The 18,885-nt window shown below is 31.2% G+C and overlaps 1 protein-coding gene across 2 annotated transcripts in view; it reads left to right on the forward strand.

Moving 5' to 3' along the window:
• Positions 1-2,590: 2,590 nt before the first annotated feature.
• The window catches only part of LOC143241000 (uncharacterized), a 31,923-nt gene continuing 15,628 nt past the window's right edge, over positions 2,591-18,885 (forward strand). The window contains exons 1-2 of one of the 2 annotated variants that reach the window (XM_076484395.1): positions 2,676-2,695; positions 17,759-17,885. The gene's annotated coding sequence lies outside the window, so the exon portion shown is untranslated. Of the gene's footprint in view, positions 2,696-17,758; positions 17,886-18,885 lie in introns of both variants that reach the window. The other variant, XM_076484394.1, reaches the window with a different exon arrangement.

Below are 18,885 nucleotides of genomic sequence, written 5' to 3' on the forward strand. Positions count from 1 at the left end.
TTGTTCCAGTGGAATGCTTAAAGTCATTTCGTAGTGACGAAACCGTAGCTAACCTGTCCCGCAGAGCTGTAGTCATGATTTAGCGGTCATCTCTGGCTGTTGTGAAGCGACGACGGCTTTGACCTGGTCTCCTGCCATAAGAGTTCGTCTCCTGGTAGCGTCGCCAAAGTCGATTGATGACGCTTGGTGATACACCGACGCGCTGTGCCACCCTCCTTTGGGTCTGGCCATCCTCCAGCATCTGGACCGCCCTGGCCTCCTCATTCTCTATCAGATGGCGCCTGACTGCTTGGGTACACAAGATGAAGGTACATACTGACAAAACGAGCCGCAAAATATTAATTTTGGTGTTTGTTTTGAGAACTGATGAGGAATGAATTGTTTTACGTAACAGCCTTATATAAGATATCTTGAGTTGTATTCTCATTGAGTGAGGTGAGTTTCGTTTGAGTTGCTTCAAACTTCACTCGCAAACTTCAAAAATACACTTGTAGATGAACAGATATGTTTTTCATACATAAATTTAGTTATGACAAAAATATACTGAAATATTTACTTGTTCCTTTAATTTTTTGAGCAGCATATATATATATATATATAAATATACATACAATGGCAAAATATAACATTAAGTTATTATAAATAGTATCTGTAACCTCTTATCAGTTTATATTAAACATTCAGAACATGGTTGGTCTTCTTCATACTCTAGTATTTTCCGCAAGGCGACGTGGCATGCTATTAAATTACTAATGCAATCTATCGTGAATTGATCCCAACTTGTCACTAGAAGGCGCTGCAACTCAGTTATATTACTTGATTTAGGATCGTAGTAAGCAATTTTCCGGCCCAGTTCTGCCCAACTGTTCTCAGTGGGATTACAACCTGGAGATTTTTGCTGATCGTGGCAAGTTTATAAAGTCCTCCTGGTCGAGATAACTTCTACAACACGTACACTGTGAGCAGAGACATCGCAATCCTACATCATAGAATAATTGTAAAACCTTGTCTTAGATATGACAGAAATATTGTCTTTATGTGATGCCTGCAGAAGGCATAATTGAAGTTTCCTTAGAAGAAATGAAGAGCGGTATTCCACCATGATAAATAGCTGCTCAAACATGTACTGTTCTACCTAAAAATAAGTTTTTACGAAATAGTCTACTAAGTCGTTCATTTATTTTACATGGATCCAAGGAATTAGAAATTAGACGAATTAAAACCATGTGTATCTTAGGTCACCATAATTTGTTGAATCTGTAATATTTCTAAATATATAAAATTGTTAGTCATTCATTATATATTTTTAAGTGGCACTCAATATGCAACTTTTACTCGATATATATATATATATACAGCAATGGCTTTCTGGTTTCCACATTATTGCATTTATTAATCACTAGCGCGTCATCTGTTGTAGGAAGTATATATTAACCTTTTTAGTAAAATAAAAATTCCACGCATGACTAGAGTACAAAACTTTTTCTTAATGCTTTATTTTTTTCACCATTTGAACAAAATACATAAAGTTACGTATAAACGGTGTTACACATGTATTTTACCATGAGGTACCTGAGATACTCTCGACATTTTAGAAGACTGGAAGATATTGTGTTTTCCATAGTTTTTAATGTTGTTTACGGGAAAGTGCTGCTATATACAAAGCGTGCAGCTACTTTCTAAAAAGCTTCCACGAAACGAACACTATATGCAAAAGAACCTTTCGCCATTTTTTTTTACTGAGATTACATTAACTTTTCGTGACATGTACCCATTTTTCTCTTTTTTCAATATTTTATTCTTATTAAAATTATTTTAATATAACATCCTGTTTGTGAATTTTAGTATCATATGTTGCAACCATACTCTAATCTGCAAAACTTAAAGAAAAACTACATACAAAAGTACACAGTTAAATCTCCCCAAGATATAAATCTATTATCTCCTTAATATCCACGTCAATTTCTGTTTCTTTCACAAGTTTTGATAACGACAACATACTTGCAAGATGATTCTACAGCCAACTTATTCTAGAATGATTTATGATCGTATAATTCGCACTATCAGTCTTCACAGTATTTTTAAAAAATCAGAAATAAACTTAATTTCGTAAAGAAACTTGATCACCATCTTTAGTTGCACAAAACTATTATTCGTAATAAAGTCTTACACGATAGTGTGCATTACAGTTTATATTAGCGTTGTATTAAGATATGGCTAGAACGGAGCAACAATTCGTTCTAAGGTGGGAAATAGTAAGTCCACTGATTTACAACGCTAAAAATAGGTGTTCGATTCTCCTCAGTGGACACAACAGATAACACAATGTGGCTTTGTCACAAAAACAACACACACACACACACACACACAATCACCTTAAAAACTGGATATTAAAAGAAATATAATAGTGTGTTAGGTTAGTTAATTTTAAATAGCATAATGTGTTTCAACACAGAGTTAAGATAGTTTCATAATTCTGAGCCAGACATGTGGCCCGTATTTCGTATATTGTAACTTTATTGAGTAATTTCAATAATTAAATTTTCTTATTTGCAAAATTTTCCTCTCCCTACACCCCTTAGCTTGGGAGTAAGAATGATCTCTCTGGCAAGTAAATAAGATTACACGACGATGGATGGGGGATGAAAGGATGCTGATAAAAGATGGCTGCCAGTTGTGGCTGAATTATCGTTTGGTGAGTGGTAATAGTTGTATTTGTTGTTAAAACAAATAATAAGGTGCGAGTAAATACCTATATATAGGAGATATTAAGAGAATAAATTATGCTTGAATATGTTATTAATTGCTCTTCCACACATAAATTGTTGTTCACTTGTTAAAAGTTCTTAAACGGTATTTTATAATAACGTTTGAATCGGTAGTCTTGTGCCCCGCCCTCTGCGACAAGTCATAAAGCTACAGCCGATTAAGTTAAGCCTAATCGTTCTAATTAAGTTATTTAAAACACATGTAGAATAAGTTTAGGTGCTTGTATAGAATTTGGCTAGTAATATATCGAGTGTTAGAAACGCATCCATTTGTAGTAGTTTAGTTGTTAACTCAAGGATATTACAATACTTGATTATAATGTCGATTAGAATATCTTCAACGTCAATACAGTTAAACTTGTTCATGGATCAAATAAGTAAAAAATTAAAAGTAAAATACTGAGTTATCAACTAAACTATTACAAATGGATATGTCTCTAACACTCAATATGTTACTGGGGAAATTCTGTACAAATATCCAAGTTTGTTAAAAAAAAAATGAATATAATGAACCTATAAGTTATATAGTACTCATAATGGTTAGACAGTTATTTTGTTTTAGACACTACTACTGTAAGTATACTAATAATTTCAGCCATGGGGGTGTTATAAGTAATGTTTAATCTCATTATTTGGTGGTAAAATAGGAGCCCAAAAGTTGGCGCTGCGTTGTGATGACTAAGCTGCCTTCCCTCTAGTCTTTACTAATTAGGGTTGGCTAGTTCAGACAACTCGTGGCTTTGCAAGAAATTTAAAAACAAACAAAGAAGCTGCTGTACAAAAAATAAAATAGGTGTGTTACCTAAGTATTTATACTCAAGATATGTCTGTGAGTTAATAACATCAGTGTGACTGAGACCCTGACAGGTCACAGAGTGAGGAAATAATTTGAAGAATAAAAATACGTTTTTCATCATACAATTTGCATATTGTATTGCCATAACTTATAGAATATCTGAAATCCATACCTACAATCTTTTATGTATTTCTGTATGTAATATCAGTTATTTACTCCTTTGTACCATTAACTGTTGGCAAATCAACTGTGTAGGGTAAAATAAATAATTGATAACTATGATATAAAGTACATAAATACTATATTAAATAGCACTGTGTAAAAGGTCATAGCATGTACACTTTGACCTAACATCTGTACATGCTTGGTTAACATCGTTATTTCAGCTAGCAATGTCACAAACAACAAGGGTACCAACTGATAGGTTATTGTATTGTAATTGTTATAATTTTTTGTTATATGACATTGCAACACCTAGTTAGTGCAATATAAGAAGTTAGCTATACTAATTAATGGGCTAATTTTTAGTTGAGGTTAGCATAGGTTTATGATAATGAATGTGCAATATAAAATATGCTTGCCATATAGATAAGAAAGACATTTTGATAAGTTATAAATGAATGAAAACAATTCTCATTAGTAAACTGGCTAAAAATTCTTAGATCTCAATATACTTTAAAACAAAAAGTTGTAGTGATTAGAATACATTAAATAACCAGTTTGATACCATTGTTATTAGCAGTATTTTCAGTTAGAGTTCTGATAACATCTCATGATATTTGGCCACCTAAGGAGGTTATCTCTAAATCAATAAATTAAGCTAACAGTGCAAAATAACATTTATAATTGTAAAATTAGTTCATAAGTTATTTTACACATTAGAATCAAGAAGGCTCGATGATACTAAGTATTGGAATACAAGTATTGGAAGACATTGTTTTCAATGAAAGGTTGTAAACAATTTTTGTTTTAAAAATACATGCCTGTAGTATTTGGTTGTAAGGGTCTTACAGAATGTGGTAATCTGTTTTTCTAAGGGATAAAGTTAATAGTTTAACCCTTTGACTGCAGCTGTTTTGAATGGACAGTTTTTGTAGGCCCAGCATGGTCAGGTGGTTAAGGCACTAGACTCATAATTCAAGGGTCGTGGGTTCAAGTCCCCATCACACCAAACATGCTTGCCCTTTCAGCTGTGGGGGTGTTATAATGTGATGGTTAATCCCACTATTTGTTGGTAAAAGAGTATCCTAAGAGTTTGTGGTGGGTGGTGATGATTAGCTGCCTTCCCTCTTGTCTTACACTGCTAAATTAGGGATGGCTAGTGCAGATAGCCCTCGTGTAGCTTTGTGTGAAATTCAAAAACAAACAAGCAATTTTTGTGAGCCATATGCTGTATACAACACATTCACATTCAACTGCCAGAGACAGACTGTATCCCATGAGGCACATCAACAGCTAATAGGTTAAATACTACTTTCTTTAGTTTCAAGTTTGCTGATATAGCCAGCATTGTTTTAAGAGAGAACACTTTATCTGTAATACATAACAAGGGACAGTTTGGTTATTTTAAATTCTCATTTTTATATAGCCTTCCATTCAACCCTAATTACTAAAGTGCTTGTTGAGCCTCCAGTGGCAAATCCAGGGTGTTATTGAGGGGAAATCAGTAAGGTTGGTTTTAGTGCATATGAAGAAAGTAATGCAACATTTGTGGAAGGGGATGCATAAGGTTCCAAATAGAAATCTAGGGTAGTGGTTGTTATTACATTACTTTAAGTACTTATTTTTAATCCTTAAAAATAATAGCAGGAAACAATTTTTGTTAAGTTAGGTTCTGACTTTATTCATTATATAAAAATAGCAGAGAATCACTTTAGTCACAGTGTAATATACGTCCCCCCATTTTGTTTTAACCAACACCACCTTATCATATCCACAAAATCCTATCCACTACCTAGAATAGCCAAGTTTTTCATGCTTAACTAATTACAGTATGCTTTTACTATAAATAGGAATACTAGAAACATGTGGTTGAAATTGACATTTTGAAGTATGCCGTACCATATATACTGTTTGGATGAAAAAAAAAATTATACTTGATTTTTTTGTTACTGAGACTAAATTTTTAAAGACTCAATAATGTCCTGTCAACTCTTAAAATACAGTAAAAATGTTCTTAAGAGATTTCAGTAAATATATGTATAACATCTGCAAACTTGAAGTCATCTTGTTAGCTTTCTGTAAGATCTTTCCAAGAATTCAACATTCTTTGTTAAATAAAGCAAACAAAAATGTACACAGTTTTTCAGATGAACTTTAACTAGTGCATCAAAAACATTTGAATATGTTTTAATGTTAAGCAGAATAATAACATGTATTTAGGATAGATATAGTTTGTGTACACTGTGTGCAAGGAAAATTTGCAGTGTTGAAAAGAAAAAAAAAAGTTCAAATTTGCCAGACCACATACAGAGCAGTGTACTCTGTTTTGGTATAATTGTAAAGGTTCATCAGTATATTGGTAAAACTGCAAAAATTGGCTATCAAAGTGATAAAAGGTACAGGAAAAACTAATTAAGAAAAAGATTATTCCTCTGTTTTTTAGAACAAAGAAGATACAAAGATAGTTTAAATTGTTCTTCAAGCTATTTGAATGGATGAGCTATCTGTAGGAAGTTTTATATTTCTAGATGGCCAGGTGGTTATGGTGCTTGACTCATAATTTGAGGGTCATGGTTTTGAAACCCTGTCACTCCAAACATGCTTGCTCTTTCAGCTGTGGGGACATTATAATGTTGTGGTCAATCCCACTATTTGTTGGTAAAAGAGTAACCCAAGAGTTGTTTGACCCTCTAGTTTTACACTGCTAAATTAGGGATGGCTAGCATAAATAGTTCTCGTGTAGCTTTGGGCAAAATTCAGAACACAAAACACTTCTAGATTGATAAGGCTAGGAATATATATGCAAAAACGGCTCATTTGGGTTGTGAAAATATTTTACATAGAAGAGCGAACAACATTTCGACCTTCTTCGGTCATCGTCAGATACTGATTAGGCTAGGGTTGGGAATTGAATGTTCATCAAAAGTGAGTTTAAGTTATAGGGCGAGTGACCCAGATTGGCCCAGTGGATTGTTATTATTGTGTAGTAGTATTTGTGATATACTGCATACTAATAGTGTGAACTTGAAACTTTTTTTGAGGGATTAGGTGAGCATTAGTTTTAAAAAGCCAAATTAATGCATGTGACCACTGCAGTGTTAGCTGGTGGTCACTTTTTCTCTATTTTTCTAATTCCATATACAAGTAAAATGTCAACAAAAAATATAATAGTATTTTGTTTCAGCTCTAGTTTTGTTTCATCTGAAAAGGTTCAGGTATCTTTATTAATTACTTAAATCTCAAACATTTTGTTTTTACATTCATCATTCATAAGGGTCTTTGATTTTTTAATTTGTTACTATTGGATAAAGGTATGCAATGTGTTTATAAAAGAAAAAAAAAACTTATTCTTTTCTCTCTCTCAGTTATGACTTATTTGAATATTAAAGCCAAAAAAATATATGATAGAAAAGTAATTGAAACATTTTGACTTTGTTTAGAAATAAAATGCATTATTTTAAAATTAATAAACTAAAGCTGTTTTAACAGAAATCATTAGATATACTTTCTAAGTAAGTTATATATTTTCATTTATGTGGTGCTAATTGTGTTGGTTTTGGGTAGAAATAATGTAAATATATCAAATGAAGTGTGTCAGCTTCAGTACAGTTAATTACATGCAATGAAGTCAAACAAGGGTTTCCAGGATTTGTTGAACTTGTGCTACAGTCATGCAATAATTATAGGAAACTTTAGAGGTTTAAGTATTTCATTACAGTTTTCTATCTCAAATTTCCAAACAATTAATTAGAAACTGTGTCATTTTAAATTTATTTTTTACCGCTAATAAGGATGCGATTACAAGAGGTGAAACGGAGGAACATTTGGGGAAGATTATTGGCTACATAATTAAGTTTGATATTCTGCTATATTTTGAGATAAAAAGAAATGAAAATTTAGTTTACAATTTCCATAAATCTGATTTAAGGCCATGAGACAAGGTTTATTATTGATGAATTGGGATAATGAGCTAAAGTGTAATGCAAGAGGCATTTTGGATTTTGTTTTTTGAAAAGTAAACTGCTTTTAATTCCAGATAGGCACATTCCTGACAAAGCGTAAAAAGATAAAAGGAAAGATCAAACCTAATTATCTTAGTAAATATTTAAAAGAAACAAAATCAGAAATAAGTGCTATAAGTTTAAATTAATAGATGGATGATTTAGAGAACTACAGAAAAACTAGTTTTTTTGTGTTTTTTTTAAACAAAGATGTTAGGAAATCTTAAAAGGACTTATGAGAAACAGCTGGTTGATAATGTTAAAACTAAAAGTCAGTATTATTTTAAATGTGTAAGAATGTTAATATGTGAGTTAAGCCATTTGAGAATGCTAATAACATGAGATGACTGAGTTTATAAATATTCATTTCTGTTTATGAAAGAAAAGATATTAGCACTATATCTGACTTTTAACATTTTATAGGAAGTATTGAAATTGACCTACACAAAGGTAAATATTAATCACTTGAAGGTAAATAAAATGATTGTGGTTAAAAATAAAACAACAGTGGAGGTTTTTTCCCAAAGGTTTTATTTAAAGGATATTAAATGTTAAATATGAACCACTGTTTCTCATTTTCTTTCAGAGTTGGTCTTGTTTCTGTTGTGTGCAAGAGTGTTAAAAGAAGCTTCACAAAATTATACAGTGAAACATAAAAGGAAACCAAAATGGAATCTCCAAAGAAAAAAATTTACCTTACTGATCTATTAATTATTTTATTTTATATATACATATAAATAAAAGTATAAGAAAATCAAATATCAGTAGTGGTTGAGGAAGGACTAATTAGTTTAACTGCAGAATAATTGTATGAGGAAAAGCAGAAAGCTATTAGTGAGAGTCCAGTCAAACTGGACCCTTGTTATTATTGGAATGCTCAAGGGTCAGTGATTGAGCTTTTGTTTTCCCTATTTACATCAATAATATGAGTATAATTACTAAGTTTTTAGTAATCAAGGGTCAGTGATTGAGCTTTTGTTTTCCAAATGAACTTTATTATCAATAAAGGTAATGCATTTGGATGACTTGTTCAACATATATAGTAAAAACCCAATTATTTTCCTGATGCTTCCTGGGCATTTCTAGCTGCTGAGAATCTACAGAATGTCTTGGGTCAACTGCTAAGTTGAACAATATTAACAAATGAACTTTAATTATAGTGAATTAAAGGTAACACATTTGGATTATAATTTGAACCACAGGTTTAATATAGGTATTCTCTACCAAAATGTATGTTGACTTATTGGAAAAAGTGCAGATAAGGGTACTAGTATGATTCTGTGGATGAGGGTTACCCTATAGGGATAGATTAAGAAGGGTAAGAGTTAATGTTGTTACATTATACAAGATTATCTGGGGAACTGGTAAGATAAAGATTTCTGATTTATTTGTGCTGTGTTCTGGATACAATAAAGTGAGAGTGCACATTCTGAGATTCTGAAAAGACAGGCTAGGCTCCAATTAAGATAGTTTTATTTTTCTAACAGGGTCATTGGCATATATGGAATTAGTTGTCATTATAGTAGGTGGAGGTCAGCACTTTACAAATTTAAAAAAGAATCTGGTTTTCGGGAAACGTGAAGGGTGTGTTTTACATTTTTCAGGGGTGGTTGTATTAGAGGAGAAATGGACTGTCTTAATACATTGTTAGGCTAATTCTAAATTTTGTAGTGTTATTTATTTGAAGTGTTATGACATATTACTGCTTTATTCTGTAGTCTAGATTAAGTTAGTGTAATAATTAAAGGCTTAAAAAGAGCTTCTCCTGTAATCAGTGGATGTTACCAATAAAATGTTTGAGATATCCTCATAGTTTATTATTAAAACAAGCTGTAAATGTATAAGTGTGATTGTTATGAGGTATTTAAGTGACTATTTTAGATGTAACTATTGATGCCCAAAGAAATTTACAGGGTTAATGTATGAAATATATGTTCTGAGGTTTCATAATTATGATGGCATGTTCATAGTAAGATATAAGTTTGCTAAGTCGTGAGCTTCATGTGAATAAAACTCGACAAAAAACAATTTAAAACATTTTGGCTACTGAATACTTAATATTTCTGCAATGTTATTACTGAAGTAAAGGATTGTGGTTTGTCAACTAATTGGTTAACTTGTACATGTACCTGCTTCACTTCTTAGTAAATCCATGGACACAAGCCTCATGAATTTATGGAACCATTAAAAACTGTTTCTCTGATGCCTCCTCTCTTCAATACTTAATACTTCACCCAGTGTAACAGTTTGTGACTCCAAAGAAATGAGAAAACTGTAATTGAATATTTTGAAGACTTATTCAAAATGCCTGAAAAAGATAATAATGTTTAGCAGCTCATTAATCTTACTTGTATATTGAATATCAGAATCACTAATCTTGTATTCTTATAATATTAATTATTTTTATTTTTATAAGCAAAATCACATTATTATTTACAAATACAAGCCGAAACTATTTGGCTGCAGGAATTTACAGATTGTTCAGTTTTAGGTATTGCTGTAACGAAATTACAGATGCTAGTTTTATAACTTTGCTTTCAGGACTTAAACATAAGTTTTGTACACAAAAATTATGCAATTTATTTATGAGCTAACGTGTTTTTGAACACCATCAACAATATTCTTTTTTTGTTTTTGTAATACGGCTTACAGAAAATATACTCATAAACCTAGCTAGTGGTTTGGATTGATACATTATACAGATAGTTCAGCTACATAACTGTTGAAAGTTTCAAATAACTACTAACAGTATAAATGATATATGTGTAATAACTATTAACATATTTGCTACTTTACATGTTATCGTGTTGTTACGTTAATTTGTAGACTGTATCAACAAAGTTGCTGACTGGTAGAAAGAACCATAGTATATTGGTGTGAGAAAGTATTAATGCTTTTAGGATTACATATACAACTGCTCTCCTGTAGACTTAGTGTGTAAGTATGGGTTTTCATACCCATGATCAGCATAGCACAGATAGCCCATTATGTAACTTTGTACTTACCAAAAACCAATTTGTCATATTCAACATTAGAATTTATTTTGTTAATGAAGTACTGTGAATGGTTTTTAAGCTTGAAATTTCTGATCCATAGGATGACAAGTACAGATTTGTATTGGTGCTAGTGTATTTCAGTGTTACAGTATTATTTTCTTTTAATTTTATATATATAGCAATAATGTAGAAGTAGATAAATGTATATTAATAAGATTTTTATAAGTTTCTAAGACAAAAACATAAATGCTTCCATATTCCTTTAGATGTAAGAATGACAGTATGTATATAAATGGGCTAGATATCCCAGCAATCTTGTCTTTACATGATTCGATACTTACATTTGATTGTTTTTACTATTGTTTTATGTTATTTGATATTTGTATATCATTAAACAATAAGCATTTTAATTTCATAAATTTGTCTTTCAGAACTTTAGCACTGTACAATATTTAAAGTATCAAAAAAACATAAGAGCTTTGCCTAGAGATATTAAAATATAGTTAGTCAGAAGGACAGATTTTTATGTAGACTACTAATACAGATTAAGACGTGTAGAAGCTGATTATTGCATTTTAAGTTTCCATGTACACATACAGCAATATTTAGATATTTATACATACTTGTAACTTTGGTATGAGATATGCATTGACTATTCACCAACTTGTATAAAAATGTATAAATTTTTACGTTGTTTTAGGCTGGCAAGTTTTCAAGAATGTGTCGGCTGTTATTTAAATAAACATGTTTTTTTTTTTCAAGAGAATATTATGAATGTTAGCCATTCAGAACTTAAAAGCATTTTCAAGTGAATGAGTCATGGAAATGCTTCATGGCATCAACAAATAAGCATCCTATTTAGCAAATTCTGCTATATTGGTACATCATTTTCAGAGCTTTTTAAATAATGTCCATCATAGTTGCTAATCATGCAGTTTGTTATACACCTGTGGGTTATACTTATAAGTTACCTAAATTTGATCTTTCATTATTTCTTATAGCAATTCATGAAAAAAAATAAGTAATCCAATGAGCTAATTTGTGAGTTTTTCATTTTGTGATAATTGTGAAGTCATCGTATAATCTTCAGTTGTGCTTCTGTAAGTTTCTTAAGTTTTGTTTTTGGTTTTTTAATATTGAAATCAATATGAACTGCATAATACAAAATGTAATCAAATGTAATGTAATGATATAATAATTCAGTTGTTCAGATATTTATCTTTGAAGTTTTTGTTAAAAGGAAGTGTAAAGAATGAATAACTATGGGAATCTTGTATCTAAAATGATGATATGTCTATACATTTTGTTATCTTGCTTCGTGAATGTTCTTGTTGTCATCAAAATATAATAAATTTAATGTTGGACTTTTCCACTTTTGATTAGTCTGAAATGTTTTTGTTTTTTTCTTTTATTGAAGATTGATGCACTTTTAAAAATATTCCCAGGGTTTACTTATTTCTGTATATATTTTGGGTTCTATGTTGTCATAACAGTCAATAGTAATTTTAGTTACTAAAATATAGGAAGTGCTTACAATAACTTCAAGATTTCTTATTGTCTTTGCTAAGTTTGAGAATGTGATATTATCTCTCTCTCAATGTTATTTTTAGGTACAATGGATGTGTAAGCTTAAGGTATTTGGACTTTTGCAGTTCTAAGTTTTAAATCAGTTTTGTGACATATTTTATCTACAGAGAGTGCTTTTCCAGTTATATGTGATAATTAGTTTTAATGGGTATTCTCTGAAATTGAGAACACATTGCATAATAACTACTTAAGAAATAATCTATATTGTAATCCTTTAAGATTTATAAGCATTAGTGTGAATCTTAGTGAATCACTTCTGTGTTTACATCACAAAAAAGAAAGGTACAAAAGGTTTGTGTAGCAAGAATTAAGTATTCCATAAGACAAAATATTAACCTGGATGTGGTTGGGGAACAATGCTTAATATTACTTTACTACATAACAACTTTTACGTTTTTCTAACTGTTGCATTAAGGCAAACATTATCAAGGTGAACATTATTTTATCTTTTAGTGTAGATAATAATGTCATGTTTTGGTGGTTTGAACTTCGAAAATAGGGTCACCATTCGGATTAAAATTAATGACGTTGGGATACACATTTATAACTCATGCAAAAACAAAAGATGCCAACAACATTAGATTTAAGTGAGTAATAAATTATAACTCACTAATTAAAGCTGGGAGCTCAGTTTACTGGAAAATGGCTTCTTGGGTATAACTACAATTTCAGGGTAAGGTAAGTTCTCAGTGGCTGTTTCATTTATCAATTTAAATGAAGGTAATTTATTTGATTTTTAATATTTTTATATCCTTAGAAGTCTGAAGAAAGACTTGTATGATACACACCAAAACTTTTACAAAAGTAGGAAAAACAATTTAAAAAACACATCAGCAAAGGTGTTTGTAGCATAAACCCAATTTTGGTAATTGTACATCCTATACATGTATAAATCACATTAATCTTTATTAATTACATAAATTAAAAGTAAAACTAATGAGACAAGTTACTGGTTTCTTGGATTTTATTTTTTTTTAGTTTGTACTGTCAGCCTGCAGATGAAATAGCTAATGGAAGTGCAAGTTTGAAAGACAGTCGAATATTCTTGGAAAGAGAACGATGAAGGTCAAAACTGAGAGTAACTCCTGGGTCAATTAAATTTGAATTTAAATAAATGGCAACCCTTCAAGCACGTAATAGTGATGAGATACAGTATTTAGTTTGTTGAAGAAACACAGTTTTTTGTTGTTGTTTCTTTTTGTCGTATTACTGATTATCATTGCAATTTAAATTTTGATTAATGTGCACATTTCAAAACCAGTACTTTTTGAGAATCACAACAATAATGTATAGTTGTAGCTTGGTGTTTCTCTCTCTGTGCATGTGTGTCTGTTTTTATAGTGTGTTTATAATTAAATGCGATTTTACTTTCAAGTTAAGCTAGTCCACACTAAATATTCTAAATGCTGTATTTTAAACAAGCAAACATAAAAGAAATGCGAATTTAAAGGATTATTACAAAGATGCTTCAAAAAATTAAAATTTTGTTGGAATGACATTTTTCATTCACAGTAAATGATATTTAATTTGCACGTTATAAACTCGTTCATTTATAAGTGGTGTATATTTCAGTTTAGAGTGAAAATTATTTGTATAAGGTGTCATGATTTTAATTTTGAAGCAAATAATCACTTATGTTAGAAATCGCAGTTAATTGGCAATGACTGTATTTCAGTCTACACCAGCGCCTGTGTTCATTGTTCTAATAATATTTTTCTCTAGAGCTTGTCTCAGTCTGCTCGTGGCATTTTATTTCTTCGAGTCTGTAGCGATCCCTATACTCGAGCCGGCATGGCCAGGTGGTTATGTCGATCGCCGAAAATTCTGAGGGTCGCGGGTTCAAATCCACGTCACACCAAACATGCTCGGTGTAATGTGGTTGGTAAAAGAGTAGACCAATAATTGGCGGTGAGTGGTGATGACTAGCTGTGTCCTTTTCGTGTCCTTAAATAACTTTTCATTAATCAAGAATTTATTTACATAACTTTCGTCCACGAGACAGGTGCTTTAGCTAGTCTAAAGTAGTTTCATAGAATACGCTGTTTTGTTTTGATTGTGTAAGACTTAAAACACTGTTAGAGGATCTGACAAACAAGTGATGCGATATCTTCTTGGCTCCCATCCTGAAGTTCTGGGTAACTGTACCATTGTTAACAGACACTGAAGAACTCTGAACTTTTTTGCTCACAGAATTTATAACGACTATTTTGTTTTGTACTAGCTTATCAGATGTGGAAGTGTTCAAAATAAGTATCGTTATTTAAAAATAAATGTGTGATAAGAGAAATAAAACTTTTTTAGATACTTTAAAAGCTGTACAGAATCAACACAGACAACAATATGAGTTATTACTCTAAGTATAATTGAAGATAACATTGTTGAGCCTTTGTGGTAAAAATCACATTAACTAGAATTTTTATCCTCTTCCCCCCCCCCAGTGGCACAGCGTTATATTTTCGGACTTACAACGTTAGAAACCAGGTTTCGATATCCGTGGTGGGCAGAGCACAAATGGACCACCTTTCTCTTAGTTTGCTCATTGTAGATTTCAAAAGCAGAGACGTACAAAAATGTTTACACTGACCAGTTCCGTTAAGGACTGAAAGGCCTTTTTGGTTTGAATTTCGCGCAAAGCTACACGAGAGCTATCTACGCTAGTCGTCTCTAATTTAGCAGTGTAAGACTAAAGGGAAAGCAGCTAGTAATCACCACCCACCGTCAACTCTTGGGCTATTCTTTTACCAACGATTAGTGGGATTGACAGTTACATTATAACACACCCGCGGCTGAAAGGGCGAGCATGTTTGTTGTGACGGGGATTCGAACCCGCGACTCTTGGACTACGAGTCGAGTGCCTTATCCACCTGGCCATGCCGGGCCATCTCTTTGGTAATGACTTGCTGGGAGAAAAACGATCTGAAATGCTGTCTTTACGTGACTGATTTTAAATTTACAACAGACAAATTAAGAACTATATGGGGGGATAAAACTATGTAATTAACGTGATATCAAAAGTTTTAGGCCTGTTGGTTACAACACATCGCTAGTGTTTGGGCGTTTGAAATGTAACTTATAAAATATTGGGCATTATAGATGTTTCTTGAACTACTGCAACTATATCTTCTAAACGCAATAAAATTAGTTTTGACATTTCTTCATTAAGTATTCATTTAAATTATAATAAAGAATTTTGTAAATCTTCTAGCTAACGTAACCAAATAAAAATAAAAAGTTCATTATGGATGATGTTATTAGAACAAAGACAGTCATTCTATATAATAACCTATATAATTGTATATATAATGTTAATTATATTCGGTTTGTATTTTATTTAAAACACAAATTTGCTGTCCAATCGCTGCACTGTTTTGTTAAGCGTTAATACTAGAATTGCGACTATTAGTGGAATAACAGTCCACCAATCGAAATAATCTCGCAAAAATTATTTATTTCAAAACCTTAGTATGAGGTAACACTAGACATATTAGCCGAAAACTTATAAAATTTTAAGAAAAAAGGTACAAAAATTTAGGCCATTACTCATGTTCAGTATTAACAAGTTTAATATCCCATTAAAGTTGGACGCTTCGCCAATACATTTGCATATAAATAATTTGTGTGTTTCTAAAACATTGCAATTTTTTCTTTAAGGAACAGAAACTGGTGCAGATCCTTATATGACTATATGACCCAAGTTCCTTATGTATCGTACACAATGGCAGAATTTTACATTTACGCATTTTGAACTTGGACTTGATGTACGACGAATAATAAGAGAAAATCTATATAAATATAATATAATACGCTTGCGTTTGTCTGTCTGGAACTTCTCTTGCAAATTTGTCGATCAAATGCTGCAAATCTCATTGTTATGTAAGGTCTTTGTCCGAAGAGCCAGATTGCATATTGGCGTTTCAATTCAAAATCGAGTTATGTGTCGATACAACGTTTCAATGAAACGATTATGATACACGATGGCACAAGTCATTATCATCACGTGCCGACTAGCTTTCATTTCAGCTTTAGTTTTGTTTTATTTCCAAAGTAGTTCACACAAATAATGTTTAACCTGTGTGTAATTTCTTTTTAAACATTAACATTACACTAAATGCAATTTCTGTAGGCTCTCTCGACGTTTTTAGGTCTAAAATACGTACATGCAGTTCTTTGAAAGTGGTATGCTTATCACTTTATGAATACGCATACATATCAGCTATGTTTGCCTTCATTAGAACTACTCTTCTTTGCAATAATATAGTTTCACAGACTGCTTTCAACACCTTTAGCCACCTTTGTTTTCTTTCTTTCTGTATTACGGATTTTATTTTTCGTTTTGTGAGCTGTTTCAACTTATAAAACCGTGTAATAAATTGAACACTCATAATTGTTTTACACTTCGTAGAGTATGAGAAATATATGTTTTGTTGAATAGAGTTATATCTGTGTAGGCTTGTTTGAGTGAGTACGTAAATGTTTTTCAAATAGATCAGGATATATCGATCTAACACATAATGACTGCAAGAAATGGCGTGCGTAAAACTGATAGAATATGGAAAATTGAAGGACATGAAGTCTACAACAAATGATATATAGTTAGAGGCTAGTACATTAAATAATGAAACTATTGTGTTTTGATGTAGTATGGAATTTTCATTCAGTTTGAAAATTAGGATTTATGCCAATAAAATGCTTGTTATTTTTAGGCACATTTATTTTTATTCGATATTTTTGGCAGTGTTCTTCCAAGTTATTTAATAACTGTTGTAAATTTGTCTCTATTGTAGATGGGGTTGACGTCAAAGACCCGTTTATTTATTTACTTTTTTTAATGTGGCAGTTAACATTCATTGGCCCTTTTAGATTGCTCTTGTTACGAGAATATTTGTGTAGTGCGCTAACATTAACCTTTTCTTTCAGCGTTATATTTAAAATTACAACTTTTACATATTAGATTTATTTTTTGAAATTATAGTTACAGTAAAATGACGAATACAATTGTATTGTCAGCTTTACATGTACGTGTTCACGTGTTGCAATTGGCAATTCTATACATTATTATAATACTGGCGCCAAAGAGTTGTTTCTCCTGACCTTAAGTACTGAACAAACGATACTTGAGAACACTGAGAAATAAATGCCACTTAAGAATTTTGTTTGGTTATTAACACATTCCAAAGATTCTTGAACTAATTCATCATAAATATTATTTATAGACTGCTGTAAAAGCAAAAATATTTACTCTAAACTTGTTACCGAGTAAAAATGTTTTTCACCAAGGTGAAAACACTGTATTTAAATTAAAATGTAAATAATAAAGATAAGCGTTATGTCTAATGTAAAATACTACTGAATTAATATTATTTATAATAAAATTATATGCAGTATTGTTTAAATATTATTAATGTATGCCAGTAGAAAAACTAAAGTAAATATGGGATTTTTTTTCAGGTTTATATTTAAAATCTATAACTTTTATAAATATTTAACGTATTGTGTGCCATATCAACAATAGCTTAAATGAAAGGAATTTTGAAATGAAGTGTTGGCTTCAAACCATGGACATAAGACCACTGAGGTTAGAAATGATTTAATTCTGATTTCCAGTACTAAGGGTACTAACCCTAAAAAAATTGTTAAAATTTAAGGGTTCATTTAAAGTCATAACCTATAATGCATCAAATGAAAAGTAATTTTTCATTCTTATACGTATGGCTTTAAACATAAAAAGACATTATCAATATGGAGTTATCCAGGAAAGAGAAGTAACTGTTTTTAAGATATTGTAATTATGTATTCTACTCACTACACTTAAGTGCTTTAGTTGTGTATGTACTCTGTCAAACTCAGTAGTTATTAAAGAGAGAAATATGTTCAAAATTTTAAAATATTGTAGGTTGTTTGTGCTGAGTAGTAGCTTCAAATATTAGATCTTTCTACCTTTAGTTTAAAGTTTGCTGAAGCAAATTTTCATATTGTACCAATACATGTACTAAAGTGTTTAGAGAATAAAAGAGAATCAGTAGCTAATGTAGCAGTGTTTTTTATGTGTACTTACATAAATATATTTTTTCACCTAAATAGGCAAAAAAAAACATTTGTGGAACAGCTGGATTATAAACGTTCATGATAACACAACATTATTACAGCACACTAGAAATAGAACATACAATTTGTTTATTTTGTTCATCCTTACTGAGTAAATGAATGGTCTGAGAAGTGTTCACTGATTATCGTAGATAGAAATAATGACATTAAATTACGTTAACTCCTAGCGAATGCTATCAGGAAGGTTACATTCCCTCATGTAAAGTTGCATTTACTCACTAATTGTTTTTTTTGTATATTTAATTCATGCAATATGTTCACTTTTGTTGATAATAATTAAAGAAATATGGATGGACCATGTATTCCAAATCAGGAAAGTCAGTTAATAAGATGAAATATTTCAAAGTCAAATCCTTTGGGCATAAGGAATCTAATATTTGTAGAGCCTTGTATAAATATGCTTATAATGTAATTAACATACTTTGTAGTCACAGTTAGAAGTTGTGTGATAATATAATTTACTTGTCTCC

This window comes from Tachypleus tridentatus, chromosome 13, assembly GCF_004210375.1.
Source record: "Tachypleus tridentatus isolate NWPU-2018 chromosome 13, ASM421037v1, whole genome shotgun sequence".
NCBI classification, from domain to species: Eukaryota; Metazoa; Arthropoda; class Merostomata; order Xiphosura; family Limulidae; genus Tachypleus; species Tachypleus tridentatus.